The following is a 21,750-nucleotide window of genomic DNA, read 5'->3' as shown; positions in this document are numbered from 1 at the left end:
GGTAATTTCTGGACTGAAACCAATAGATTATAGGTTGATTAAGCTGTATATGGACTTGCATGTGAGGTTGGAGTGTCCGGATGAGGAAATCAAAGAAAAGGAAAATCTGATTTTTGATGAAAATAGTTTTGCCGAGGAGTTGAAACAGAAATGCAGCTTTAATCTTGTTTCTTTGGAGTAATCTGAGCTTTTAAATGTTGTTAACTAACTAAGAACTAGGTGATTAAGTCTTGCATGAAGTTAGTTAGTTCGGATTAAACTAGAAAAGAAGAGATGAAACAGAATCGGCTAGCCTGCAAGCTCATCCGAGAGTGGCCGAACAACTTGCTGGTTGATTGATGAACTTTTGGTAACAACTGAGCCGAATCTGGACTGGAAATGCTAGTTAATTAGTTCAGTAGTTGTGCATGTGAGATTTAAGTGCCAATACAAGGTTTTAACCGAAGGAAAATTTTGTTTATGACTGAGTAAATGCTAGAAAATTTACGTGACTTGCCAAGGGAGTGAAACCAGAATTTGCAGTTGTTTCTGGAATTTTTCATTAGCAAATAATGCTTGGAAATGCATGAAAAATGTTGTTTTAAGTCTTGTATGACATTCAGTAGTAAACCATTTGAATTGTGGGCAGATTTGGCCAAAATTGTTGACACATAGCTGCGGCAATGTTGTAATTAGAAAATGCAGAAGTTTGCGACTTGTTTTCCTGATTTGTTTGGGTCAGAGTTTAGTGTGAATGTAGATCATTTCTGATGTATTTTGAAACTGAAAGTTTGTTGGAAACTCATGGTATGAATTGCTGAAGTTACTAAGTTATTTAAAAGTTCCTCCTTTCAAAAACACAGCAAGCAAAAGCTGCTGCATCTCTTTGTCTTTTTGTTTTCTTTTCCATGGCTGTTTAAGGGACCCTTACGTTTAAATTGCTTGTTAAATCTGGTTTTAAGGAGAAGGAATGGAATGATTTGATGTTAAGTTTATGTTTGAGTCCTTAAAACACTTGAGCTATGATTAAACACCATGCTAAAAATATTTGATCACGGTTGTGATTAAGAAGCTTGAGCTTGAGAAGGAAGTGCAGCAGTCTTCGGTTGCTAAAGTATGTGAAGTAATTGCAGAAACTTGTTTCATGGCTATTGCATAGAACTTGCATGTTTTTTTTCCTTCTAAGTTTTCTACCTGTTGAGGCGATGGTAATGGCATAGTTTGCAGCTTAGTTAAAGCTATGTATGTGAGCTCGAGATCTGATTTTTTTTGGAAAATAAGATGTGAGTTTGAGTTGGGTTTCGTTTGAGCAAACATGAGAGAAAATATTGCAGAAACTCACTTTGAATTTGATTTACCTGCTTGTTTGGTTGTTAGATTCATGCTTTAATGTGTTGGTTAGAAGATTTTTCGATCAAAATGGTGTTAAGGTTGAGAAAATGAAAATCACGGTTGTCTTCTGGGTTGCCGAAAGCTTTCAGCAGAAATTTCTGCTGCAGAATGTTGTTTCTCATGTTGATTTTCACGTAGCTTGCATGAAAACTGCATGAATTAATCTCTAAAAATTGCACTTTGATCCCCTAAGTTCCCCTTTGTTGCACTGTGACCCAATTATGCTTTAATTTCTTGCAATTGAGTCCTAAAGTATTTGCAATCTGAACCATGACTTGACTTTTTCATCATTCTTGAACCTTTAAAGTTCTTAAATGTTCTAATTGGGCTCACATGATTGATTAATGTTTGCAATTGGATCCCTTTTACATGATAATTCGCTTCGGTATGTTTTTACGTGAATTGTGGACAAATTTCAATGGATAATTCCCAATGTCATGAAAGCTTAATAATCTTGGAAGAATTCATAGTCTTGGTTTCATTTGATTCAGTTTTTCTTAGATAATTTTGTTATTTAATCATAATAAATAATTTCTGTGATAGTTTTTCTCTTTTTGTGATTGTTGCATTTGATTGTGATGGATTCCACCGTAAGCATTTCAATTTAGCACTCCACTTTAAATTCTTGAGACCCTTTATTTGAGACCGATTTTTGCTTGCACGTGCATGATCTATTCCATATTTAATTTTCGTTCCATGCTTAATTTCCACTTTTGTGTTTAATGGTTGTTTCATGTGATTATTTGATAATTAAAGTGGTACCTTGACATTTTTATTATTTTGGAGGGTAATTTAATAATTTCACTTCATTAGAGCATCGATTCAAGGGAGGTACATTCTATCCCTTATTTGCACTTCATTTGACCCTATGTGCTCCTACGTGTTATGTGAATATGCATGTCTATTTTGCTTTCCTAGCCTTCCTTTAATTTAATTTCTTTTATTTATGTCATTTACTTTTGCTTTTTATTTAAGTTATTCTTTATGGGGTATGTGTACACCTCTTGGCTTGTAATAGATAGGGCTTGAAGGAACATTCAATGAAGACCTATCGAAGACGTGTGCCTAGCTAGCAAATGTAATAGCTAGGGCTTCAATTGCCCATGTGTTATGTGTTACTTGTTTCAATTAGGTTCTTGCATCTAGTTGAGCATGCTAAGTGTTATGTGCTATGTGTTTATAAGTGTTTGGCATGTCTACTCGCTTTCCATAGCCATGAATGAATGTGATGGACGGATGTACGTTTCCACTAGTCCAACGCTAGTCGGAATCCATAGAATGGGCTAGTCCAACGCTAGACCCTTAGGGACTTCCCCTCGTTAGTACATATTTGCGTGTTCATCACATGTCATGCATTTTTCTTAACTTAGCATTTGGCATGCTCCTTGAAACCCTTTTTCCCTTCATTTAGGATTTTTGCATTTCATACCAGTTATAGGGTTCATTTGCTTGAGAGTCCCCTTAAATATGGGATATAGACGAGTGTGGCTTTTTATAAGCCTTAGCACGCTTGTATTCCCTCTATAAAAGGGCAAATTGAGTCACGATTTAGGTCTCCCCGTACTCAGTATGCATGAATTCCCTAGGTCCATGCATCCATTATCCCATTTTTACCCTCATTACACTTTCACTTTGCACACGTGCACTTTTATAATCCTCACTTGCACACGAACGCTTTTATCATTACTTGTACACATGCACTTTATATTATCATTTCACATATCATACCTTGCTCACTCACGTGCACATTTTTACTTACACATTCTTGTCTTTTATTTACTTTTTTTTTCAAACTCATGTCCTCACATTGCATACATGCATTTCATTCATTTGCATCCCACTCGCATTATTCGTGACCTCTCCAAAGGGTCATTATTGGGCTTCACAATTAATGTGATTGGCGCCATTCAACCTTTGAAGAGAAATTTCCCCCAATACCCCTAGGTCTAGGGTTTGCATTCATATAGTACATCCAAATGTAATAAATTTTTTGGTTAAAACAAGAAAATATTTGATTAAATCACGCAACTAGCCTTGGCTAGGTCAAAGGGGTGCCTTGGATTTTTATCCTTGCCTTCCCCTTCGTCAAATGTGACTCCCGAACCTTTTTCGTTGGTTTACGTGGATTAGGAGTCGTTTAAAAGGGGTTTCTTAATACTTTTTCCTATTTTTCTTTAAAAATTCATTTTTTAGGTGACTTGGTACACCCTAACTCATTACCAAGTGGCGACTCCGATTTTTTTATTTCAAAAACCCTTTTTAAACTATAATTTTGGGTCAAATCGTCGCATTTTCAAAAGTCCCATTTAGACCCATTTTTATTTTTATCAAAAAAAATTCACTTTTTCCAAACCAATAAAATCCCAAAAGCAATCATTTTATTTTTCCAAAAAAATGGGGCGCGACACATCTCTCTTTCAAAGTTTGAATATACTTGGTCTTCCAAATAGTATTGAAAAGTCTTTTCTTAAATTTGGAAAGAAATATGCTATATACATCTAGAAATTTATTTGCAAATTCTAATGCTCTATCAATTGGTCTTATAGTTCCTTTGTAAATGTCATAACCTAAAAATCTTATTTTTGTTGAAATAACTTCATTTTAGATGCTGAAACCACAGGCAGAGTGTTTTAGCCTCAAGAACTACTAGATATGCTTCCCTTCTGCCTTCTATTGTAATCATTTAAAATAAAAGTTATTTTGAGAATTTCACTTAGTTTGAAGCTTTATTCAAATATTTGATCCACAATTTCATCTGTTATCAAGTAAGTGTTCATTCCAATTTCTTGTAATGTATTTAGGATTTCATATTTAGCATTTCCATCAATATTCCATTCATAAATTGAATTTCCATCATACTTAGCAGTTTGAAATTTTGATCTTTCTTCATACTAAATATCAGGTGTAGTAGGCCTAGGATAACAATTTCTGGTGTCGGCCAATTTCAATTTTTTCTTTGACCTTTTTGTCTTCTTATTTTATTTACTTGATTATCTTCTTGGAATGTTTGTTCGATTGAAGTTATCATTTCTTGTTCTTCGTCTTCTTGTTCTTCTAAAGAATTTTATGTTGTTGAATCATAATCCATTTTTTATATAATCTAAAGTATTTGTTTTCGAAGTTCGTGTGCCTAAGAAAGATAAACTTTGTGATAGTAATGAGATTTCGGCCCCACATCTTCAAACTAGAAATCTTCCTAAAGAAAAAGAAAAAGAATTAACTCAAACTGTTTCAGAAGGACATAATTACTTTGTGATAGTAATGAGATTTCGGCCCCACATTTTCAAACTAGAAATCTTCCTAAAGAAAAAGAAAAAGAATTAACTCAAACTGTTTCAGAAGGACATAATTGAATTCTTTCTAGACTATCACAAAGTTAATATTCATTAGGCGAAAATAAATATTGTAGATTATATATAAAAAAAGCATTATGATTCAACAACAGAAAATTCGTTAAAAGAAGATGATAATGAAAAACAAGAAATGATAACTTCAAGAGAACAAACATTTTAAGAAGATAATCATTTAAATAAAATAAGAAGTCAAAAAGATCGAGGGAAAAATTGGAAATTGGTAGACACTGGAAATTATTATCCTAAGCCTACTCCAACTGATATGCAGCATGAAAAAGGATCAAAATTTCAAACCACTAAGTATAAAAGAAATTCAATTTATGAAATGATGAGACCATGAAAATCCAAATTCCCATTCAAACACATGAACAGTTAGAAGCAAATTAATTTAGTTAAGTTATTCCCTTAGAAGTTGTGTTGTTTGATTAGTAGCATTAGTTAGGGTTTTATTGTCAATTTAATTGTTGAAATATTCAGGCAAAAATTAGTCTTCAAGAGGCCGAAACTTAGTTGGTGTCTTAGCCAAATAAGTGATTCCAAATCACATTACGTTTTCAAATAAGTGATTCCAAATCACATTAGATTTTCAAGTAAGTGATTCCAAATCATATTAGGTTTTCAAGTCATGTAAGGTTATAAATAACCTAACCTCTTAGACGTTTAGGGAAGTCAGATTTTACAACAAAACACTTCTCTTGTCAAAGAGAGCTTTCTTGAATACTTGAGAGTTTTCTTAAGTTATTCAACTTGAACTTATCAATCAAGTATACACCTTGATTGTGGCGTTCTGCTACCAATACTTTTGGTTTGCTAAAATACTAAGTTGTGGGTCGAGATTCGTCTTGGTTCGTAGCTTGTGGTTTTAGAAGGGTCAAGGTTCCGCATTCTAACTTGTGTGTTTCGTCTAGATCCAGGGTTTGGTGGGATACGAGTTCATACCCTTGGGCGGGTTCGTATCAGCTTAGTATCAGGGCTAGTTGACGAATTCAAGTATATCTTGTTCATATCAATTAAGTTTTCCTTGTGTCAAATCTGGTCGTGTTATCCTAGTAAAGTCGTTTAGGTTTTTCTTTGTTGTTCTTGTTGTTTCCATCGTTATTTGCTGTCCGCATCCCCTAGTTTCTGTTCATGTGTTTCTTTGCTGCTCGAATATCAATTGTTGGTTGTATCATGTCTTGTGCTCTTGTTCTTCAGTCTTGAAGTCGCTTAGAGAAAAAAAAAAGGCACTGTTCATCGGCACTGTTCATAGGCACTGTTCACGAATACTGTTCATCGCTACTATTCATGTACTGTTCATGCTACTGGTCACCAAAAAAATTCTGGTCATTGTTTTCTTGGAAATCTGAAGCTTAACCTAGTGTTTCTTGTCAATTTGTGTTGGGTCTTATGTTTCTTGAAATTAATTGACGGCTAATCATTCTTGTTCTTGGAGGTGTTCAAGTTCTTGAAATTTCTTGATAAGAAAACTTGAATTTCTGAAATTTTTGGATACTATCTTGAAGTTCTTGGGTGGACAATTAGGGTTTCTTGGATTCTTGAACAAAAGTTTCTAAATCTTGAAAATTCTTGCAAAACCCTAGTTCCTATTTCTTGAACAAAGTAGTGGCCAATTCTTGTTTCTTGTTGCGGCTTGAATTCTTGTCCTTGAGTGTTTGATCTGAAATTGAAAAGAAAAGAAAGAAAGAGTTGTAGTAAAAAAAAAAAAAGAAACAAGAAGTCCGATCACTCTTGGATTAAAACAAGAAAGCAAATCTGATTTGGGAAACCAAGTTGACTTGGGATTATAAACAAATCCTAGTCATCACATAACTAATCCAATCTAGATTTTGCTAGCTGCTTATACGTGAAAATTACTCCAAAAAAATCAGCAGCTTATCTTCCAAAATAAATCCAAGAACCAAATGGATTCAACTTCCAAAATCCCAACCAAGGTACAATCGGGTAGAGCAATGCTAGGCTTCCAAATTTCTGCTATTTTGTTTCTTACTTAATAGAGTTTTGTAATCTGTCCAGCCATTAAATTCGTGTCTTTTGACCCTTTTTTAACCTGTAAATTCGTGTTCAAAAGGTCCCAAAAGGAGTCCAAATCAATCTTGGGTTCCAACCAGTTTTAGTTCTATAATTTGAGTCACTAGTCAAGTCTAAACTTTCCAAATTCTTGAATCATCTTTTAGCGAACAAATCTGAAAATTTTTCAACATATTCATAGTGTCTTTTGAGTTGTTTAACAGTCCATTTCACCCAAAAAAAGTCCAGCATTCATCTGCCACCATCTTGTGTGTAACTTGGTGAAAAGTTTGATTGATTCTCGTTGAGAAAATTCTGATTGCTTCAAATGAAGTAATCAAACGGCTTGAGAAGTGATTGGTGAGACCATTAGAGTGTTCAAAACACTTTGAGTAAGGAATGAAACACATAACGGAGTGGTGAGGTAAAATTTTCTATTTTATACTAACTCTTTCTTGCAGGTTTCAAAATGGCAAGTGAAAATGAAATGGCCATTGCTCAACTTGCCTTAAAATTGGAAGCCGTGTAAGCTGAATCCCAAAGAAAAACTGACCTTAAGCTAGAATTGATTCATGAACGCATTGATAACCTAGAAACTTCAAGGAGTTCCTCTAAGAAATCTAGAAGGAAACAACCCTTGAATGAATCTAGTGATTCAAATGCGCACACCAAACTTGAAGATTGGGAACAAAGGGCGAGGGAACACAAACATAAACCTAAACATAAGAATGAATCTCTCAAGAGGAGGGGTACCATGCAATCTATCTATTTGAAGCCGATTTATACAAGAGGTGATATGAAGGTTCATTCAACATCTTCTAGGCCTAAAACTAGAGCTGAATCATCTCATGAGGAGTCATTTTGGGAGACATATCAACATCTTCTACACCAAAAACAAATGGAGTCAAATAGATGCCGTCAAAGTGAGTCTTCTAAGGAGGAGGTAGCCAAGTCTATTCCTAACAAAGGAGTATCTCATCCTATTGAACCATTTGTTGAAGAGGTTGATAATGAGGAAACAATCAAGAGTTTTGAGCTAGAAAAAGAGATGGAAAAATCTGATGAGATAAGTGATAAAATGGAAGAAAAGAGAGAAAATGAGCTGATTTTGAGCAAAAATGTGAGGGCTTATTGTTTTCCTAACAAACTTACCTTTGCTTTGTTTAGTATTTCTTCTTTTATGTAGATCAAGCAAAGTCAAGTAGAGTTGATCTTGGCGTGTTCTATTTCAAAGTCAATTGAACACTTTGCAATTTTCCGTGGAGTTTGTCTTCTAGGAGTTAAATCCCTTTGGTATCAATTCATGGAACAATGTCAACTCAAATATGTCCACACCAATAAAGAGTTAATTCACGGTCATCTTGAAGGGAACATTCCAAATTTTAGAGCTGGTTGTGTACCAAGGGTACATTTAAAGAACAGGTTTCTCAATAATCATTGCAACTACAATTGTCATCTTGCCCTTAGTCCACGTGAAGCTCCAATTTCACCAAATCTGCCTTGGTGTCTTTCAAGTGTAATTGAGCATGAGTTCGATTTCATAGGATACACTCCACACCATTTTGAGGATCCTTACCTCATGACCACAAGCGATCAAGTTGAGCATACATTGAAGCTGGTTCGTGAGATTCAAGGTTCAAGAAGGGTTGTTCTCAAACTTAGCAAGTAGTTTTTGCATTGGATGAAATTTGTAGTCATCATAACAAGATTGACTCGAAGGCATGCAACTCTTCTTGTCATCTTTCGTGTTTCAATTTGTGGGCAAATTGGTTTCAAGAGGAGGGGAATGATGAGAGCATGAAAATTCGAATCCCTATTCAATTACATGAAGAGTTAGAAGCAAATTAATTTAGTTAAGTTATTCTTTTAGTTAAGTTAGCAGTATTATTTAGGGGTTTAATTGTCAATTTAATTGCTTAAATATTCAACCAAAAATTAGTCTTCAAGAGGCTGAAACTTAGTAGGTGTCTTAGCCAAATAAGTGATTCCAAATCACATTAGATTTTCAAGTCATGTAAGGCTATAAATACCCTAACCTCTTAGATAGGGAAGTCAGATTTTACAATAAAATTGTGAGTTTTATTCACTTCTCCTATCCAAGAGAGTTTTCTTGAATGCTTGAGAGTTTTCTTAAGTTATTCAACTTGAACTTATCAATCAAGTATACACCTTGATTGTGGCGTTCTTCTACCAACACTTTTGGTTCACTAAAATACTAAGTTGTGGTTCGAGATTCATCTTGGTTCGTAGCTTGTGGTTTTAGAAGGGTCAAGGTTCCACATTCTAACTTGTGTTCTTCGTCTAGATCCAGGGCTTGGTGGAATATGAGTACATACTCTCAGGCGGGTTTGTATCAGGAATATTGATGGAAAGATTGAATATGAAATCCTAAATACATTACAAGAAATGCGAATGGCTAGATTAGCTTACAAAATTAAACAAATAGATGAAAGACATATTGCAAGTTTACTAATATCTAGATTTATTGGACAATTAAAAATTTGGTGAGATAATGCACTAGGGTTTCAAGATAAAGTTCTTACATTAGATCATATAATAGAAGTAGAAGATAATCAGCGAAATATTGAAGCTCAGAGCATTAGACTATATTTTTTAGAATAATTCAGCAGATGTTTCCTAGGGTTCCTCTCTAAAGCGCTGCACTGACTGCTTAGCTGCTCGGAGTTCTGAGTATGACTGGCCTTCAGTTTTGGGCTGAGGGGCAAACGGCTTCCCTTTCAATGGGAAAATCTTTCTCGTAACTTTTCTCACAACAACCACCCTCTCCAATTCAGATACGTCCAGTGTCAAGGTATAAGGGAGAGGCAGCAGTTGTCTTCTCTAAGGAAGAAACGGACAAGCTGGCAGCCCCTTTCCGCATGACTCTACTGGGGAAATTCTCTCATGATCGACCGGCGCTGGAGGAGATTAGGAAGTTTTTTTAGTAAAGATAGGGTTAATGGACTATAGGCATGTGCTGATAAATTGCGTAGCAGAGGCAGACTTCAATCGTCAATGGACAAGAGGAATCTGGCAGCTGGGCAAATATCCGATGAGGATATTCCGCTGGACAAGGGACTTCCATGTGCACAAGGAATTGTCGCTTGTTCCAGTTTGGGTTTCCCTTCTAGCATTGCCGATCCACTATTTTGATAGACACTCATTGTTCTCAATCTTGTCGTCTGTGGGACAACCGATGTTCTTGGATTCAGCGATGGTAACGAGATCGCGACCAAGTGTTGCTAGGGTATGTGTTGAGGTGGATTTGTTGAAACCAATTTGTTCTCGGGTATGGATAGGTGTTGAAGGGGAGACTGGCTTCTAGCAAAAGATAAAATTTGAGGATTTGCCAAAATACTGTAGCACTTGTTGGAGATTGGACCATTCCAAAAAGGAATCCAGACGAGACAAACCTAATGCGTTAGTTAGGAATAATCAGCAACAGCGTGGTGGGATATCCAAGTCCTCGGTAGATGATTCAGCCACCCTACAAATAGTGGTTATAAAAGTTCGAGAAGTAATTTTGTGCAAAACAGTTTGGAATCCCTCACCGTAATCCGGAGCAAAGCAAGAGCAAAAACAGGAAATTAAAAGAGCTTCTCGGTGTCCTCTGAATCACCTGAGATTAATCACAATTACAAATTACCTAGATGCTCGATTAAGGCGAATAAAAGAAAACCTCTTAGATACACACACTCAAGCCTCAAGCTCAAACAAATTGAAATAGGAAGTTTTAACTTAATCATTGGTATAAAACCAAAAGGAATTTAAAAGTCCCATTTCCGAGATAAATCGTGGCAAGGACTATCAATTTCAAAAGAAGAGTAAAATGCTTAATTTGGCACGGAAATCGAGAAGGTGAAAAATGCGTTCGTACTAGAAAATTTTCAATAAAAGCTCAAGTACTAGAATATAAGTGAAAAAGAATCATGTTTTCTTGCCGAGCAAGTTTTCTACACTTTTCATTTAAATTTATTTAAATCTAGTGTTTTTAACAATTTTCCTCTAAAACAACTGGCCCGGAATAATTTTTATGAAAAATTTAGAGTTTGGAAGTTAGTCCAATTATTTCTTAAAATAATAAAGCTAGTGTAAGCAAAGAAAAGAATCAACAAGTTAGCAAGGGTTTAAAAATCCCGACACTCGAATTTAGCATTATCGTACTATACTCAATTTCTATAGCTTAATATTGGAACAAAACATTTCAACAAAGCTTGATTTAAAAATACTCAAATTCAACAGACCAAAACGGATTTCACGATTTCAAATCATTTGCACATCGTATTCCCGGTTGCCAAAATAGCCAAAACACAATTCAAACATCAATTTCACTAGGGCTTCATCAATCATTAGCCCTAGGTCTCAACAGATTCAGTTCCAAATAAAATTCAACAAAGGAAGTCCAAGGTATCAAAACAATCCCAAATCACAAACCATGGACCTTCCAAATACGTTTCAACCAACCACTTGAACAAATTCACCAAAAATTAAACTCTTGCAAAAATTACTCAAATGGCCAAGAGCTTCATCAATCATTAGCTCTTGACGACAAACAATCATTCCTTGCAACAATCAACCAGAAATTTAACTCAAACATAGAAGATAAGTCACGGTTAGCTTACACCCACATAAGTCTAGAAATTCATATTTTCCTTTCTTGTTTCAATATTCAAGAAAATTCTAGCAAATGTCAATTCAAGATGTCTATTAAATCTCCAACTTTTACTTGCTAGAAACACTAAACATATGGCTTATAATTTGTCCAACCTAAACTAAAACAAACAATACACAAATCCAGAAAATAATCTCACCAAAAGTTTCAACTAGTACGGCTAGCAACCATGTACAAATTCCAGCAATATAACCCATTAACTTATAGTGTTTTGTCCATAACTTCCTTCAATTTTTACTTCAACTCAACATGCAAAAAGGTGATTAACCAGCTACAAACTAATCTTAATTACCCAGTATAAAAAATCTTAGCTAAAATTCAAAGGAAAACTAATTAAAGGCTCAACCTCTTCTTTCGGCCGCAATTCAGCTTTCTTTTCTTTCTCTTTTTTTTTATTAAACACGACTCATCTCAGCTTCATGCATGATCAAAATAATTAACTATCAATCAGCTTTGATCCAAAAAAAGTGCGGACATCATAAAAAAAACATCCAACCAGAATTTTCATTCCAACCCACTCGATTGACATGCATGCATCCAGATTTTGTTTTCCTTCAAATTTCTGGTTTACACACTGCTAATAAATCTCATACAGGGCTTAATCATCCAGTATTTAGTTAGCTAAACATGCAACCAAGAGAGAAACAACCACTTTTCAGCAAATTTCACACTAATTTACCCATACAACTCCATCGGCTAAACTGGAAATTTGTTTAGCAGTCCTGCAACTTTCAAATAAAAATTTCCAGCCATGCAACCGAATTTTCTCATGCAACACCAAATAAAGAACTATCTAACAGGTTGGGTCCAAAATTAAGCTCAGATCATCACAAACTAGCAAATTAAAAACCGAAATTTCCAGCTCAAGCTCTCGACAACTTCACTTCCTTCTCAAACAGATTTTCTGTGACTTAAACTATCATCTGACCACGCAACCCCACATGCATGCTTATAGACAGCTTCATCAACCCATAGACAACTCATCTAAGTCCAGAAATTACCTTAGCGTGAAGCTTAATACACATGACTAGCAGCTGCAACAATCCTTCACCCTCGGCTGTCTGGAAATTTAGCCCGCTAGCTCTTCCTCTTCCTTGCTCAAGCTCGTCACTAGGATGAAGAAGGTTTGGTTCAGACTCCTCACCAGCTCACGGATGAAAGAAAGAAGGAGTAGCAGGTCTCACCTTTTTTTTTTTTAGCTTACGGCAGGATGGAAAGGAAATGAGAGGCTCGGCTCACTCTCTCTCGGTCGTTAATTCCAAGGGAACTGCTCCCTCACGGCTCACGGCAGAAAAGAAACTAGAAGTGTGATATTGTAATGAATTGGAAATGATATAATGGAGTGCGTGGATAATGTAATGTATATAGAGTGATGTTGTGAGTGGAGTTGGTCGGCAATAGCAAATGGAAAATGCTGGTATGAAAAGTGGGAATTGGAACCGGCAGAAATTGGAAGTGTTTGAAGCTAAGTTTGTTCAAGAATTTTTTTTTCCATGGCTGCATGGTGAATTTGAATTGGGGAAGGGCCAATTTGGTCTATTCACATTTCATCCGAATTTCCACTTAAGCCCTCAATCCTAAACTAATTCCAGAATTTATCCCAGATGAAATTCGATAGCCTACTGGAGCACTAATCTTGCGAAAATTCAATTATCGAGACTTCATCGTCCTAAAAATAATTGTAAAGGTCCTAATCTAAAAACGATTTCGTCTTAATGCTAAAGTTCCCGTTAACACTTAACATTATTAACACTTAAAATTAGCTACTGAACTTCAAAGAATTAATATTAAAGCAATAACACACTCTACGTCAAGAAATATTAACTTAACTTGGCAAAAATTCAAATAACCCAATATTTTGCACAATTAACTTATTTGCAACTTTAAACTTATTTTGACATACTTATCTAAGAACCAACAATAATAAAATATTAAAAGTCAAAGATGCAAATGCGACAAGTATATATAACAATCAAAAGCACCATAAATAATTCAACTCGAATAAATTTGGTCATTAAAATAATAATTGTTTAAAGAATCAATTGTTTAGACTCATTTTCGAGAAATTCATGCAATTTGGGAAAACTTGAGTAATTCACATGCAAAAATACTTTTAAATGACCAATTTAAGAATATTTTGCAATAATTAAAATATGAGTCCTCACAGCTTGTGCCAATACGAGAAGGGAAGGAGGGTTGTCAAAGGCTCTGCGAAGAGAGTGGGAATAATGCGGCACGGTGTGTGGCTGTGTGCATGGAGTGTACTGGTGCAAACCTTCTCGATGCTGTGGCTGGTGATAGGGATGCAGGGCTTGGAGAGGTGGAGGCCGAACTACCAACTGCAATAGGAAACTTATCACCACGGGGTAGGGCTGACCAATAGGAAGAGCAGGAGCCTTCACTGCTGGGGTTAAGCATTGACCAGTCTGCAGCACTGAACAATGGATTTAAGAGGGCAAAAGGAGTAAGAACTAAGTTTCCGTCCAATAGACAGCTGCACTTCACTGTAACATCCTCCATAAACTCGTTCCAGGTATTATCCCATGATTAACGGACTTTTTTGGAATATTAGAGGAGTCGCTAAGGCTCCCAATTCTAGGAGATTGCGTAAATTAATACAAGTACATGATATTAAGTTTGTCTGCATATGTGAACCAAATCTGGAAGTTGCCCAAATTGACTCGATACGGATGTGATTGGCATTTGATTTCGTGGCTGTTAACTTATCATCAGATATTTAGGTTTTCTACAATCCATCTTTTGTCTGTATCATAGCTGGGAATTCTAACCGGCACATCACTATTTTGCTCCAACACCCTTGGCTTTCCAGTCCACTGGTGTTCTCGATTGTACACGCGAAATGTACCAAGGTGGAATGTAGGGTACTGTGGGAAGCATTGTTGGGAGACAAGCCTAGTGCCCTTTCATGGTGTGTATGTGGCGACATGAACATGATATCAGCCCCAAATGAGAAGAGAGGGGGTCGACCAGTGAGCAGTGCATATTGCATGGAGCTCATGACATTCATGGAGGAGGCTGGGGTCTTTAACGTGGGATTTTCGAGCCCTAGTTATACCTGGTGCAACAACCGTAGAGGTCGAGCTAGGATATGGAAGCAGCTAGATAGGGTATTAATAAACGGGGAATGTGCAAGATTAACCGCGGCCATTTCGATTGTCATCTGGCTCGTCACCCCTCGGACCACGCTCCACTAAAAATTTCCTTCGCCTCTAGGCTAGATAACAAGCCGCATGCGCTCAGGTTCTTGAAAGTTTGGACATCTAAAACTTCGCTTTTGGATGTAATTAGGGCGACATGGACACTGGAGGTAAAGGGTTCGCCCTTGAGGATATTGTGCTCCAAGTTGCTAGCGACCAGGAAACCAATTCAGGAGTGGAACAAGCAGGAGATTTGGAATGTCTTCGAAGCGGTTAAGGTGGCAGAATCATCAGTCTTGCGGGCTGAAGAAAGGATGGAGAGTGAGGACACAGATAAGGCACAGGTAGAACTGAACAGGGCTCAGGAAAATCTTGAAGCAAAACATATGGAAGAATTTTGAAGAAAAGTAACAAGAGTATTAAGGTTCAAAGCTGAAAATTTCCAGCTATAAAATGTTTTGGGGCAAACATCATTTTCCTCCACTTAAACTTCTTTGTTTTGGCTCAAAATCAACATGCATGTGGAGATCAAGGTTTTCTTAAGTAACTTGAGCAAAAGTATGTCAAGATCGCCTTAAACTTTGATAAGACAATATTTAACGTACATTTGGTACAAGTTTGGCATGAACTTTTGGTATGTTTTGAGAAGATTAAAGCCATATTTGAACTCTTTTGGTGATAATTGCTTAAATATTGTTTAAGTGTTCAAAACTTAATAAATGAGTGGATTAATACGTTAATTTTGTGAAATTGTGAAGGCAATTGATGTATGAAATTCATGCACGAGCTGAAGGAAATGTAAGGATCGTCCAGAGGATAAAGTACACAAGAAATTAGGAGCAAAAATGAAGAGAAAGGAAAAGAAGTAAAAAAACTGGAAAATAATCAGCACGGATCCGAGCTCGGATCCGTGTGAGTAAAGGGCGATCCGAGCCCTCGTCTGTACTTCTGGAACAGTGTATCTGAGGACAAACGATCCGAGCTTGGATCCATCAAAAAAAGCCTCGGGTCGATACGATACGATCCGAGCTCGGATCGATCTTCACCCCTCGGATCCGAGGCTCGGATCTGCCTCTCTCTTCCACAAGTGGCACAGCCATTTTTTCTCACTTTTTACACAACTTTTCAGTTATTTGGAGTGAGTGAATTCGGTGGCACATGTTTCTGCAACAAAAGGGAAGACAAAATGAGTTATCGACAAGCCAAAACAATATATCTTTTGACTTCCTTTACAAAATTTAAGTGGCTGAAATCATGAAGGAGAAAAAAATGCCTTTCTACCACCTTTTATGCAGAAACACAATGAAGAAGCAGGACATAACCTTACGTAGCTAGTTTTCCTTCTGGTAACTAGTTTCTTTCTAGTTAGGAGTTCTTGGAGAAGCATTTGGAGTTTTCACTTGTAATCATCTTGTACAAGAACATAGCAGAATTTGAGGGCTTCACCATCAATTGGCTAAGCTTTCTTTTATCTTTCTAGTACTTGTACTTTATGATGTTTTGCATTAATAAACTTGTGAGTTTGATTGTTAAATCATTCATGAGTAGCTAAACTTCTTAATCTAGGAAGTAGATGAAACTTATGGCTAAATGTGAGGATCTCAAAATTTCATTAATTTTTGAAAATTAAAAATCAAATTATTATTTAAATGTTGAAATTATTAAATAATATGTATTTATATTTAATAATGTGTATTTATATTAGTAATGATGTTTTCACTTATAAAAATGTTATATTTTAATTTACATGAATTTTTAAAAATTTATTTGACGATTTGCGTTCGACTAAGCATTAGGGTAAATTTTTGCGCACTGACGCGCAATGTAGCCCTAAGTTGAAATGTAGGATATGTAGAGGTTATAATAACTAAGCTGAGGATGTGTTAAATGGGGAATTCCTACCAGTAGATAAAATCCTCGCGCGTAAACGTGATTCAATTCAAAATTTTCCCACCATTATTAGCATGCCCAAAAGTCAATTAGACTACTCCCTAGACTACCCCAATTTTCCTCCCATCTTATCACCAGCTACCACCCTTTTCTTACCCCTCTAAACTTCCGCTCCTCTGCTGCAAGAAGAAGCAGAAACCGTTGCCTTCCAAGCTCCAACAGCCTCTCATCTTCAGCCACTCACACCCAGTCTTCAAGCTTCCATTTTCAGCTTCCACCTCCACTTCTTGCTGCTGTCCAGATCGAGCAAGAGGAAGGAGAGGATCGTTGTTGCTGCTGCTACTCTCGCTGCTCCTGCCGCTGCTACTACTGCTGGGTTGTTCGGACCAGGGTGAAGGAGAAAAACCAGCTTCCTATTTCTTCCTTCCACCAACCACAGAACCACCTCAAGCTCACCAAAAACCCCAGAACCCCAGCCCTCTTCATCTTCAGTCGCTGTTGTGCTGCTGCGGTGACTGGCCAGACCGAGAGGGAAACAGAGAGCAAGGGAGCCGGCTGATCCTCTGTGGTTCTAGGAGCAACTTGAGGAACTAGACAATACATTTAGCTAGTAAACAACCCACTTGAAGGTAACAAACTCCAGCTTAGCACCTTAGCCAAAAATTTCAGATTTTGCAGCTTGTGGTTCTTGAAATGTTAACTTGTGTTGGTGAAACTTGTTGGGTTGCTGAACCTCTAAGCTAATGATTGATGAAGCTAGAGGTGTTTTATGTGTTTATATGTGTGTTTTGTGGTGGGTAAATGTTTGGGAAATTTTAAGAATGAAAATGGAGAGCTGGCCGAAATGGGAAGGCAAAATTCCAGCTTGGTTACCGGTTGTTGTTTTGCAATTTTTACTTAGGTAATGAACTGGATTGCTTGTTGGGAGGTTAGACTAGTTAGTTGTGATTGTTATGGACTTAAAGTATGACTTATAAGTTGAAAATGGTTGAGCAAAAAGAGGAGAAAATTCTGCTCTGCTATAGCCGCACAAACAGGCTTGACTATCTTCCAGTGTTACCCGAATTCTTGAGCTGGATTTTGTGAAGTTATTGGGCTATTTAAATCATGTATATGTTCACCTATATGTGTAGAGTAGTTTTGGTGAAAATGGAACTTTGGAACAATGGGAAATTTCATTGAAAAATCAAAGAGAAAAATGCCCTTTGAGCTCTTGAAGCAAAAAGTTCCGATTCTGCCCCTGCCAAGACCGACCTTTTTCATGCGAAATTCTGAGGTTTTAACGGCTTGTATTTGATTTTTATGTGTTGTTGGAGTTGTGTGTAAAGTTTCATTGAAAGATATTGAGGTTTGGTTGACCAAAGGTGATGAATTCCAAAACCAGCAAAATCTGGAAATTTTTCCCGTATGGCTCAGGCAGCCATTTTGTTTCGATCATAACTCTGCCTTCCGACATCGAAATTGAGTGCCGTTAGCGCCATTAGAAACTAGACTCTTCCAGCTTTCCAACGGTGTAAAATTCACGACCTGGTTCCACCTGAGTGAACTGTGGCAGTCTTTTAAAGTCACCTGTCCTGCCCCACTGGTTCACTGGAAGCCAGGATATGAGCTGCGTTTTGTTGCCAGATTTCGAGCTAGTTATGAGTAGAATTTTAAAATGATTTCTTCTGAAAAATTGTATCCCTATGAGTTTAGTTTCTAACGCTACCAACCATGCTCAAATCTAAGTTGAATTGAATGAGATGTGACCAAAATACGAAAACTGCTCTGCTGTTGAACCAAACTGTCCAAATTTTCCCAGTTTGTGTTCGAGTTTTTGATCTGATTCTTGACAAGAAATTGAGCTTCATGGATTGTGTAAATGTTAAGCTGAATGTCTATGGTCATTTGAGGGAAAATGCACCACTTTCGTTGTTGAAATGATGTTGAGGAATTGAAGGAAAAGGAAGGTATATGCTGTCCAAAAAATTCTGGAAATTTTCCAGATTTTAGTCGAATTTTGGGGGTCAATTTTGACAAAATTTTGAACTACTTGGGCTGTATACATGTTAACCTATATGGGTAGTATTGTTTGGGTGAAAATGTAGCTTTCGGGTAGTTGAAAAATTTTGGATAAATTGAAGGGGAAATGGACTACTTGCTACCGAATGCACCTGAAATTTTTCCAGCTTTGAATGATAATTGTGAACTGTTTTCACGATAACTTGAGCTCAAATGATTTGTGTATTAATTAAGGGGTTTGTATAGCTCAATTTGGAACAAAAATCTAGTAGAGGTTACGTCCAAAAAGTGGACCAAAATCTTATTCTTCAAGAAGATACCAAAACAGAATTTTTGTTTGAAATTAGAAATGGTTTGATGTTTGGATTTCATTGTGGGTAAATGTGGACCAAAGTTGTCCCGAAAATGTTTTCTAGCATTAACCGTTGTTACTAGGTCCACTTTGAGTTGATAAACTTGAATTTTATTAGACCAAATGCCCTATTTTGAGGAATTTGTCAAATCTGGAAATTTTCCTAAAAACTCAAGTTTTTGCCTTCATGAAAATCATTGGACTAAGTTGGTCGTGGAATTTGGCAAACTTAGGGAGTTTCTATTTTATAGAAATTCTAACGACTAGTTTTACTTGGTTTATATGATTGCCTCTTAAAGGAATTTCCCAAGATATGTTTGGGAAAAATTTGAGGGGAAAATTCCTCTAAATGGTTTAAATGTGATTTTTCTCAACTTGTGACACCAAATTGGTGTTAAATGGCTTATATGATTCTAGAACTTGGATGTTGGAATATTTGACGAATTTAGCAAGTTTTTGGGTTTTAAAGAAACCTCAAAATTTAATTTCACTCGATTTGTGGATTTCACTTTGAGAAAACGATTAATACTAGTTTGGAGATTTTTGAGTGAAATTAAATGCTAGTTGACTCGAGTTAAATTCGCCAACTCAAAAGTGGAAATTTATGTGAATTATTTGTATGATTTTAGGAGTTGGTGAAGAGCACAATCTCGATCAAAGTTTGGAATTCTAGACACTTCACTTGAGGTGAGTGTCTCTTGCATGAATCGTGTTTAACTGCTAGTTGAACTACTTGTTAAAAGTACTTGCTAGAGATATCATGAAATGTTATATGCTATGTGATTGCGTGAAATGCCACAAGTACAAGTGTTGCAATGTCGATTGGAGCGTGGTCTCGTCGACTAAATAAACCAAACGGATGCACGTACCACGCTCTATTAGAGTGGGAGGTACCTCTCTGCCGTCTTGGTAAAAGTGCTTGCAATATTCGTGTTGGAGTCGGGCCCGAAAATAAGGGGGAAGACGTTGCTAGGAGATGTGTAGATTAGAGAAAATGTCTACATGGAGTTTAGGTAGTGAAAGTTGACGGAGTGTCAACTACTATAAATTTTCTGATCAAGTGCGTGGACTTTGGCTCCTGAGAGCCCCGTATCCTTTTCTTGTCATGTTATTTCGCTTTCTTAAATTGTTAAGTGCTTACTTGTCTATTTGTACTTGTTAAATTGCCTTATGTGAATTGCATGTTTCGAGGCACCACTGAGCTATTGGCTCATCCCTTCCAAATTGTTTTCCTTGACAGGTTCTGAAATGCATGAAGTCTGGGAGAACTAGAATAGAAATGTTATATTTTGAATGCCCACTTTTGTAATTGTACTTTTAGAAACGTTAGTATCTTTTGGATGATTTTTGTGTTTTTGGGAAAATGTGAATCCTGTGATGCTTCTGTGCCCTGGATTAGGAACTTTAAATTGTAAATTAAGTTGAATTTAAATATACTAAGCTCGATGTTTTCGTTGGTACTTGGAATTGTGTTTTGGGCTGTATAAGTTGAATTGTATGAGTTATTTAAGTACGTGACTTGCTCGAGAAGTAAGGTTTATTTTCGATTTATATTTGATGAAATTAGTTACTAGAGTGCGTGAGTCCTAGCGAGAGCGAGGCAGGCGACCCGCCAACCCTTTGGTTCGCCTTAGGGAGAAGTGGGGCCGCCACACTAAATAATACTAATTGAATGTGATTTACACTTGTTATATCTTGTATTAACTTGTCTACTTGTGTAGCTGTGATTACTTGTTATTGATTGATCACCAATAGCATGTTTATAGTTGTTATTGTTCAATGAGAATTGGTAGTAACAATGGAAACACATGAGTAGAACTTAAATTGTATGTTCATGAAAATAGAGATACACTTAAGTGGATTACTTAGCATTTCATGAAAGAAAACAGAGTAGAGCTAGTATTTCACCATGAAAATAGGGAAAATTGAATTACTCTAGGCTATTTCATCATGAGAATGAGACTTGGTAATTTTGGAAATGAATCTCTGGTTAAACAAGAAAAATAACAAGAGGTAAATCTATTCATTTGTGTTGTTTATGCCATAAGTGGAATCTACATCCCTAGATTCAATCTTGAATGAAATTTCTCCATTTGCATTTAGCATTTGTTAAACTAGATTAGTATATCAGATTTGTAGACTATAGCAATATACTTTCTCTGCTCAAATTTATTCATAAGTCTAAATAATAGAGAAAACAAGGACCTAGTAATTGGTTAATTTGCTCCTCGTGGGATCGACCCGATACATACCCTACATTACGATTTCGGCCTATATACTTGCAGTCAACGGGTATAAAATCGGATTTAAGCTTGCATTGATATAAAAATCCCGTCAAATTTTTGGCGCCGTTGCCGGGGAGCGATAATATTAGGGTCTAATCATCTCTATTAATTTAGATATTTTCATTATTTTTATTCAAGTTGTTTATAGTTGATTTTAATAATTAAAACTGCAAAATTTCTCTTGTTTTTATTTGTAGTGTATGAACCGATCAAATCGAGAAATTGCACTTTTCGATCCTGAAATTGAGAGAACACTACGGAGACAAAAAAGGAATACACCGCATCAAGAAGAACAAGAGGTTTGGCAGCCAATAGAAGATATCTTGATAGAATTACCATTTGAGGAAGAAATGGCGGAAAATGAACCAAATAGACGAATTCTACGAGATTTTGCTTTACCGGGAACACAAGATTCTCAAACTAGCATTATAAGGCCAACGGTAAATACTAATAATTTTGAGATTAAACCATCACTGATTCAAATGGTACAACAATCTCAATATGGAGGTAATACTACCGAAGATCCAAACTCTCACTTGTCAACATTTCTTGAAATCTGTGATACAATTAAGTTTAATGGTGTTAATGATGATGCAATTAAACTTCGATTGTTTCCATTTTCGCTAAGGAACAAGGCCAAGGTTTGGTTACAATCTCATCA

This window comes from Coffea eugenioides, chromosome 2 (genome assembly GCF_003713205.1).
Source record: "Coffea eugenioides isolate CCC68of chromosome 2, Ceug_1.0, whole genome shotgun sequence".
NCBI lineage: Eukaryota > Viridiplantae > Streptophyta > Magnoliopsida > Gentianales > Rubiaceae > Coffea > Coffea eugenioides.
Note: the sequence above shows the minus strand (reverse complement) of the source record.